Raw genomic sequence first — 10,107 nt, 5'->3', positions numbered from 1 at the left:
TCTGAAGCAACGTTTCCACTGTTTTCTGTTTTTTGTATCTTACACCCTCCTACACCTTTATCGTAAGAGCATTCCTTATCTACGATGGAGTGTTCGATCAGAAGAAAATATGAATCTGGTTTTAAATTGAATATTGTTGAAGTAGCGAAATAAATTGGTACTGCTGCTGCAACAAAATTTGATGCATCTGAGAGACTGATGTAAGATTGGAGGAGGCAAGAAGATGTAAAAAAAAATAAATTAAGTCTAGCATTTTTGAACGCCGTACAAATCGGGGTCTGATTTTATGATCGATTTTTAGGGTTTCAAGACCCGACTTATACGTGAGTATATACGGTAATAATTAAAGAAAATAATAATAAGCTTTTTAGGTTTTCTATACAAACTTGGACAAACTAGGAAATGTCCAATGGTGATCTTTATACCAATGACCCTGTGATGGCACAAAACGCACACTTCCTGTTGACCTTGGATGTCAACTGCCTAACCACAGAGACAACCAAAAGAACAAAAGCACTGATAATAAAAACAAAATGATAGTATGAGAGAAAGTAATTAGTTTTTAATATATTTTTGGTACAATGTCAACACTGCAGTTAATTAATTGAAGATTCCATCCATCCATTTCCTAACCCGCTGAATCCGAATACAGGGTCACGGGGGTCTGCTGGAGCTAATCCCAGCCAACACAGGGCACAAGGCAGGAACCAATCCTGGGCAGGGTGCCGACCCACCGCAGGACACACACAAACACACCCACACACCAGGGCCAATTTAGAATCGCCAATCCAACTAACCTGCATGTCTTTGGATTGTGGGAGGAAACCGGAGCGCCCGGAGGAAACCCACGCAGACACGGGAGAACATGCAAACTCCACGCAGGGAGGACCCGGGAAGCGAACCCGGGTCTCCTTACTGCAAGGCAGCAGCGCTACCACTGCGCCACTGTGCCGCCCCATTGAAGATTCCATTTTTTTTTATTATATATTGGTTGGAGACACAAAAATGCTTTTGACTACTACTACAATTAGATATCCAGGGCTTTTGATGATACACCTGTTATGATTTGGGTTAATTGTAAATATTTATATTGTTATTGTGAACTTTTTAAAATATTTTTGCTTTTCCATAATAGATTTTGTTTAGGTTTAGATGCCATTTATAATATTATTATATTTGTTTTAAGTTGTTTTACATTAGTTACAAAATATTCATAGTTTTTCTGATGCCATTTTGTTTTTTTTCATGGTCATTGTCATTTTGTTGATTTTTTGTATTCTGTTGCTAATTTGGTTGCCACTAGGGATGACTGGAGGTTAAGATCTTTGATGTAATCAAGTCAATAGTGCAAAGTTTATTAAGAGGCACCTCCTAGTCATATGAGATTCCAATAAGGACATTTTGTGTGTGGTTCTTTGTTTAAGCATGCCTGGTTTAGATCACTTGGCTTTGTTTGTTTTGTTTTTTTTTTTTGCTATGTTTCTGGATTAACACTTTTTTATTATTTGATTATTTGTGTTCCAATTTTTACTGCATTTCATCTTTTGTTCCCAAATCCAAACTGTCTCCTGGTATACTTAGACTGCACAATACCTCTAATATTTTAGTGCTATTTACCCACTGCTGAGTATGCAATATTTAGAGCACTTTTCCTCTATTTCTGGTAGCAGTTTGCATCACCTTACTTTATTCTGACTAGTGGTAATTTTTGACAGTCAGAGGACTTTTTAAAACTTTATTAGAAAGTCTGAGGGCATATTTTCACACCTTGGCAGTAAGATTAGATGGTGAATCACAGAGCATCATCTTGTAATAGTGCCAAGTTGTGACAGCAGCAGGCAGTGTTCCTTGTTTGCAGAAAGTGATTTCTTGGTGCATTTTTTTAAAATTTGGGAACATTTTTACATTTCTACTGAATCAATGGCTGCAAAATATTTTTCGACAGCAAAAGTGAAGGCAGTGAGGAGGAAAGAGGCTACTGCTTTGTGCTTACACATACAAAGCAGCCCATGGCTGACATTTACCCAGATTTAGACTAGATGTAAGTTGATTTTACTATTTTTATACAGACTTACTCACCGTGCTCTGCTTTTGTACATGAAGTACATTAGCAGTGGCAGGCTGTTGTTATTTGGAGTCAACCTTTTTCTACAGTGCTGCTTTTATTTGTAAGAAAGTGCCAACCTATTGTCTGCTCACATGCTCTGCTTTTGGAGCCAAATCAGTGATGATTATTTTTTGTTAAAAGTAATATCTTATTTCACTTTCATTTTGCTTTACCTGGAGCAAACCGGTAATGTCTTTTATTTTTGTGAGCTTATAATTTTTTTTCTATAATGTCTATAATTTCTAGAAATGGGCCACAGCAATGGGGAGGATGTAAGAGAAAGAGAGAGAAAGAGAGTGAAAATTTCAGCAGAGACTTGAATTTGTTTACTTGTTTCAAAACAAAAGAGGTTGTGGTTTTCACTGTTATATTCAAATAATTTCATTGTATATGTTCTGAATGTTTCATCATGTTGCAAAGGACTGTTCATAATTGGCATTGCAGAAAAGTGGAATTTGTGCTGAATTAGAGAATGTGAGACACTTAACGATAGTATAAAATATCACTATGTTACATTTATAAGTACCAAAATATGTCCGAGTGGTGATTTTTGGTAATGATGCCCTAAGGGTTAATAATTTACTTTAACATATTATAGACGTAAATATCTGTATGCACTCTGAATGATAGTCAGTGTAGAGCATTATACAAAAAATAAACTGAAATTTATTCAAATTAGACCCACCTCCTTCTTGCTGTTTCAGAGGAGGAGGAGGAGGAAGATGACATTTCCAAAGGGTGTAGGGGTTCCTTTTCATGCTCCTTGATTATATAATCAGTCAACATATCCCACCCTTGCTAGGAACAGCCCTGGCAGCCTCCCACCTTTTTCCTAAGGTGTTAAATGGATTGCCAGAACCTCTTTGAAACTGTGCAAAACTCATTCTCTATGGCCTCTTCAGACCATTCCCACCCCCATGGGTCTTTGCCTCAGCCACAATTGCAGCTGCTGTCTTTTTGGCTTGCCAGTAATTCTCTGTCAAATCTGGAGACCATCCTGCTGTACAGAAGACTTCTTTCTTCAGCTTGTCAGTTTACAGTCAAATTCTGGATCAAATCCAGGCATGCTAGGTCTTTTAACTTGTTTAGATATGGTTATATTATTTTTCTTCATAAAGTTATTTGAATTTTATTTACAAAATCCCAAGAGAAAACTTGCCAACTGAAATGAAATGCCTTGGTGTATAGCTTTTTGTGACCTTTAACTGCTTTTATTGAATGTGCTGCAGCCTGTCTTGGTGTGTTCTGTGAAAGGTGCTATGGAAGAATAATTAATTTAATAGTTTACAAATAAAACACTATGAAACAGTTCATGTGAAACAGACATTCCTAAGTGTATTGTTTTACTTGAATTTTCATTACATGTGCTTTATTTTTACTTTACGACAATTATCTGTTTTGAAGCTAAAGCTGTAACTTTTGATCTTCTACTTCATTATAAACTACACCAAAAATTGTATGATCATTTACTGTTGTTTGTTGATTGATTGCCTCTTAGGAGCAATTAGCCTGTAATGTCTGTAATTGTGCTAGCCAGGCAGTACATTTGATAATATGAAACTCTCTATAAATATTGCATAATTCAATAATTCATGATGTTGGATTTACTAAAAGTACTCATCAGAAACAATCTTACATTAATTTTTTCTCCTTGCACCAATGTTCTGGAAAGCATTGTTTAATCAGCTCAAAGATTATGTCATTACAACCACTAAGAGTTAACTGATGCAAGTCTGTTTTTCCATTCAAATTACTGAAAAATGCCAACCAGAATGGAGACATTTATAATCATTAGGCAGCATGCCAAGTTAGAGTTTCTATTTCAGATTTCTGAATAGCAGTAGCCTAAATTCTCTATTCCTAATCTCATTTCATGTGAAATACTACTCTGTAAAATCCATTTTCCTTTGCTTTCTTTAATACTTGAAGGGATATTAGAATTCATTGTGGTTTATCCCAAGAAAACAGCCTTAAAGACCGTCTTTAGTGAATACTGTCAAAAGTGTCATTAAGAAACCTGCAAGTTCATCTAAAATTGCAGGGGAAAAAAAATGGGTAACTTGCCAAAATCCTAGACACTTCATGCCAGCAACTAATTTTTCCAACATGAGTCACACTGTAACCCTGGAAAGAAAAGCATTTGCATGTCCTGAACTGAACTTTGGGAAATCAAAAAAAAAAAAAGAAAATTGTATTCTGACAATACTGGAATTTGAAAATAGATTTACAAGAATAAGGATATTTCAGTAAAGTATAGTATTATTGAACAAACATTAATCAAGGCAATTCAATTCTGAGTGAATACACATTACAGATATTTTTAATTTCAGCATCGTGCAAAGAAGGTAGACATTTAGAAATGCTAGATAGATATATAATACTCTGAATAACATTCATGAATACACATGGATTATACAATAGACCGAATGTGAAATAATTAGCAGTTACTTTCAGTGAATCTGCCCAACTAAAAAATTTGTTTAGCCATTGGAATTCAAAACCTGAGAAAAGAGAAGCCAACAACATTGTCAAACCAAATTTGAACTAGGCTAACAACAAAACCACAACATGTGGTTATGAACAAATTTGCAGTTTCGTTTAAGCTGTTACACTAATATTTATCTTGCTTGCTGCCAATGTATATATCATAATAAAGAAATATTGTCTCTAAAATTTTAAAAACGCCATTCGGTTGCCATTACTACATTTACACAGTAATGTAAGTAATTAAAATAAATATTATTGTCATTTTAAAATACTTTTATAGGCTTACTACTGTTTAAGTTCTATTTGTGATTAGTTTAACAGAAATAAAATTGTTCATTCAGGACAAGCAGAGGAAATAAACTCCAATTGTCTAATTGATTTTTCGGACCTTAAATATTTAAGTGAATACTTAAAAAACCTGAATGCAATGGCAAATGGAACAACTATGTTATTTAAAACAATATTTTTGTAAAATAAGTTCTTGACATGCTAAATGTTAATTTATTAATCCATCTACACTCCCTGGGGCTCATGCACACTCCCAGTTTCACTCATACCAGCTCCCTGCCTTCTTACATACTGTTATGCGAAGGTTGCCATCCATGTACCAGTGTGACATATCTCCCTCTCTTTCTCTTTCTTTGTCACTTTCTCTCTTTTCTGGTTTCACCATATGCCAGTCTGCTAGGTCTGTTCCCCCAAATGTTTTCTTTCAGCCAGTGATAGTAACAGACAAGGTCAATAAGCAAGTGTCAAATATGTGAGTATAATGGGACTTTTACAGGGACTGATCTAAAAATGCTACAAAGAAGAATAATTTTGATGTGGCACATTCTCATTACTGTTTTCATCTTCAACCTTTCAGCAAGAAGACCATGACCCAGAAGAAGAAATCATAACTTGGCCCTAGCCATGCCTCCTCTGGTTCCAGCAACTTATTTCCAACATGACGCAGTCTGAAGACTGGAGTTTGTGGTACGCACATCTGTGTAGCATTGTATTTTTTTATTGTTTATTTGCTCTGCTATTGATAAATAAAACAGGAAATGTTTGATACCCCAAATCTCAACTTAATACAGTACATAGAAGAATCTTGTGTCATACAAACTATTAAATATAATTTATAGAACACTGTGCCAAAATAGTATAATGCAGTAGTGTAATCCCAAAATGGAAAATGGAAAGAGAAAAGACAAAATAAAGCCAAGACCAGGAGATAAAGCCTCAAAACCATTAATCAAAAAAGCAGGAGTCTAAAGCCAGTAAAACACAGAATACCAAGCAAACAGACCTAAAATGCTAAGCAAAAGTCATAGCTGAAAATATAGACCCATAACATCACAAAAATAGCGACAAAAATGAATTATCCTCATAAAATAAATATTTTAATGCAAACAATATGCACAATGATATTCTGCATACTTCAAAGCATTTAAACCATAACAGCAGTTAGACTGCATCTGGAATAGTATGTGCTGTTCTGGTAACCACACTGGGAAATAGGAATAGCATCTCTAGAAGCTGTGCAGAGAAGAGCAAACAAGTGCATCCTTGGACTAAATTCGTGGCCTTTTTCTAACATCTTTGAGCAGCTAAATTTCTTCAGCAGGCTATATGTTTATTTTATGAAAAACTGCACACAAGATGGCAAAAAGCAGGTGAGACCTCAAAAAGATCCACCAATCAAGCCTTACTACTGGCAGCCTGACCCCAAAATCCACATGTCAGCTTTATGCTGCACAGGCACAAAATGTAAAATTGCCTTTAAGTTCAAAATATATAAAGCTGAGAGGAACAGTCAAAAACTCCGGCTTGAGTGACAAGTCCAAGAAGGGATTTTTATATAGGCAGGGATTTATTTATAACTAGCAAAATACACGCGCTTCGCAGCGGAGAAGTAATGTGTAAAAGAAGTTATAAAAAAGAAAAGGAAATATTTTAAATATAACGTAACATGATTGTCAATGTAATTGTTTTTGACTGTTATGAGTGTTGCTGTCATCAAGGATTTGATTATCATTATTTCTTTCAATCAGGTTTGTATTTGGAGGATGTGTTGTGTTCAAGTTACATTCCATGTTTGTCAACCGTTGTAAAGATAACAGCTTTCATTCATCGAAATGTTCACTACCCATATCGGTATTCGTGAAAATAAGATGTTTAACAGGCATTCCTGGTATTAAGTTGTGGATTTGCCTGCGAATATTTAGCGGCAGTGTGTCTATGAAATTAAGTTAAACTTAAGCTTTACACCTTGCTGTCCTATTGATATGTCTACAAAGGGTTGTTCAGCTTCAGAGGGTTGTTCCTTTCTTACTGCATCAATAAACAGCTCGTCTTCCTCTTTATCTGAGACATCACACACTGCATGCATGGGTTTACCTTTCCCAGTCCTGCAAACTTTAGCGAAGTGGTTCAATTTACCACATTTTTTACATTGTCTTCGTTTAGCTGGACATCGACTTTTTCCACCATGTGCTTTGTTTCCGCAGTAGCTGCACTTATGAATATGCTTGTATGCGTCACTCGCTTCATATTCTTTTGCTGCCTTCTCAATTGTATAATGCATTTTTTGTTCAGCGCTCTTTGGAACTCTTGCTTGTTGTCTGCGTACTGCGTTCACAGTCAATTCACATGAGCCACTCGAAGTACATCCATCAAAGGTTCTCTGCTGTGCTTGTGCTATCTTGTGCGATCTTGCGATGTCCACAGTTTTATTTAATGTTAGCCAAGACCCGGCACTTAAAAGTTTCTCTCGCACGTTCGCTGAGTTTGTGCCAAACACTAGTCTATCCCTGACCATCTCATCTTCGTTTGCATAAGCATAGCCCTTCACGAGCAATTTTAACTCCGTTACAAAGTGATCAAAAGTCTCGTTTATACCCTCTGTCTTCTCATTAAACTTGTATCTCGCGAATATCGTATTTGTCTTAGGCATGACAAATGCCTCCAAACGGTCTTAATAGGTGCCTAAACCATGCCTGATAATAATACATTTCAATGACATATAAATATTACAGTGATCACCTCGATAGACATCTCACCACCCAAATCGCTACTCGTGAATCTAAGATGTTTAACAGGCATTCCCGGTATTAACTTTTTGATTTGCCTGCAAATATTTAACAGCAGCGTGTCTATTGGATTGCTGCTGATGGACGGCCTTATATGGGCAGGCACTCAATTACATGGTAGGCGTGGGTATGGAGGACAATATAGGCAGGCAGCCAACTACGTGAGAGGCGTGGTGATGGGGACGCAACTCCGCCTCACATGGCGACCGAGCTGAAGGCTATGGTCGTATATATGTATGTAAGTAGGATTCAGTTATGACCATTACGCGTAGAATTTTGAAATGAAACCTGCTTAACTTTTGCAAGGTGTAAGGAATGAGCCTGCCAAATTTCAGCCTTCCACCTACACGGGAAGTTGGAGAATTAGTGATGAGTGAGTGAGTGAGTGAGTGAGTGAGTGAGTCAGTCAGTGAGGGCTTTGCCTTTTATTAGTATAGATTTACAAAAGAACAGAAATTGAAAAAAGGCAAAGCAAATTAATCCAATCCATAATAGAACTAAAAAAATTAATACAACGTACAATATTTACAATAATACACTTTTTCAGTGACATTCAATGAAGCTCTGCTGTGACCAAGACCATCAGAATAAAGGTGTAGGGTGGTGCCAGCAGCAGTGATGTCAGGTGGGCATGCTTCTTGGACGTGAAACATAATAATTTAAAAACAATAAAATGGAAACAAACATAAACCAGGGAATAAATTCTAGTTGTAACATGTCAAAATGGACATAATATAAATCTTTAAAGTTCTCAACGTTAAAATTGGTACAATTAATTTACTTCAATACAATAGTAGTCACTGTGCTGAAGATGAAAACCAGGAATCACTGCTTCACTTAAATAATATCTGGCAAACTAGACTAAATAACTGAGTTATGCAATCAACATGGAAAAGTTGACTGCATTTAAAAAAACAGATGGCTTACAAGCTAGTGATTAGGTGTAGTTGTTGTGCTAGATGGTACACATTCTCATCTCTAAAACACCAAATTATGGATGTTCGTATCTTATATTGCAGTAACTCTTCCCTTGTTGACCACATTCTCAAAGATTTCTGTCTGTGCATTTCTGGTCTTCCTATTAAAAGCAAAATAACTAAGGGTAGCTCAATTTCAGATTCCAGCAAAGGTCGTTCAGTTGTAAAATACATTTGGATACTAATAAAAGTACTAATAAAAACCTTTCTGAAAATAATATTGTACTAAGTGTGTTAGAATAAAGCTAAACATGTTTGAATAAAGCTAAATACTGTATTTCAGTGGCTACTTTGTTGGGTATGCTTACCTAGAACCAGGCACCACTGCCATTGATTCAATAGCATTATACCGGTCCTGCAGATTTATTGCCTACACATTTTGGCAGCTTACCTCCCATTTCACCTCATGCCAAAAGTGTTATGTTAAACTGAGATGTGCGGACTGTCACTGTCACTGTCGCATGCTTTAGGTATTTACTATTTAGAATAATTCAGATGGAGTTAAGAAGCCTACTGTGTGTCAAAAAAAAAATTCTCATATCTTAACACTACTAAAAACCATTATGACACAAAGCAGGACAGAGCTATGGGTTAATGTTGTTTCTGAATCTGCTATTTGTATGACACAGCAGAAATTGAGAATCTTTATGCCAGATGCCATTTTTCAAATTGTCATTTGTTTAATTTTGGTCACATACCTACTGCCTCGTCTTTCTGTTCTTAGCTGTTCTGACGCACATCCCTTTCATGATCTGATGCTTTCTGCATACAAAAAAAGCCCTTCCACATGCCCCTGCTATAAAGAGTATGTATTTGTGACACTTTTCCTTTAGCTTTAACAAGTCTCAACATTCTCTTTTGACTTCTCTCATTGAAAAGTCCCCTATTAAAGAGATAAGGTAGAAGTGCAGCAGTGGCATGCAGATGATCTGGTAAAGTGCACTTTGAAAACATATTTTAGGATTAAAATTATCAGAAATATATCATAAACTATACATGATGATATTAATTACCAACTATGCAAGGTCATATTGTTCTAAAGTAAGACCAGTAAATAATCATTTATTTGTCAGATAATGTTGAATTCATAATTATAATTAATCCTTTAAAGGCCCTGTTTGGAGTGACATCAGATAGGTAATGATGGTCCATGGATGCTACAAGAAGGCGCTGCAGGGAGTTTCACTCCCTGTTATTGGGGACTCCCGTATGACCCAGAAGTGCTTCAAATGGGCAAAAGCCCTGGCACTGGAAGTACACCTGAGTCTTCAATAAAAGGCACCATGCTGTCTTGTCCAGGCAAGTTGGAGCTGGGAGGAAAGAAGGCATCACTTGACTGGAGAAGAGCAGTGCAGCAGAGGGAGGAGAGAAGGAGAGAAAAAGAAATTACTTGTTTTGTTTGCTTGTTATTACAAGATATTTGCAATCTTCTTTTTTTTTCGGCTGCTCCCATTAGGGGTTG

At 36.3% G+C, this 10,107-nt stretch overlaps 1 long non-coding RNA gene across 1 annotated transcript; it reads left to right on the top strand.

Moving 5' to 3' along the window:
- Positions 1 to 1,946: 1,946 nt before the first annotated feature.
- LOC120539386 lies at positions 1,947 to 6,480 on the top strand. The gene is made up of 3 exons (XR_005635595.1): positions 1,947 to 1,959; positions 2,649 to 2,650; positions 5,460 to 6,480. It is a non-coding gene; the product is annotated as an uncharacterized LOC120539386 (long non-coding RNA).
- The last annotated feature ends 3,627 nt before the right edge of the window (positions 6,481 to 10,107 follow it).

Source organism: Polypterus senegalus, chromosome 11 (genome assembly GCF_016835505.1).
Source record: "Polypterus senegalus isolate Bchr_013 chromosome 11, ASM1683550v1, whole genome shotgun sequence".
Taxonomy (NCBI): Eukaryota; Metazoa; Chordata; class Cladistia; order Polypteriformes; family Polypteridae; genus Polypterus; species Polypterus senegalus.
This window is presented reverse-complemented; position numbering and strand designations above follow the sequence as displayed.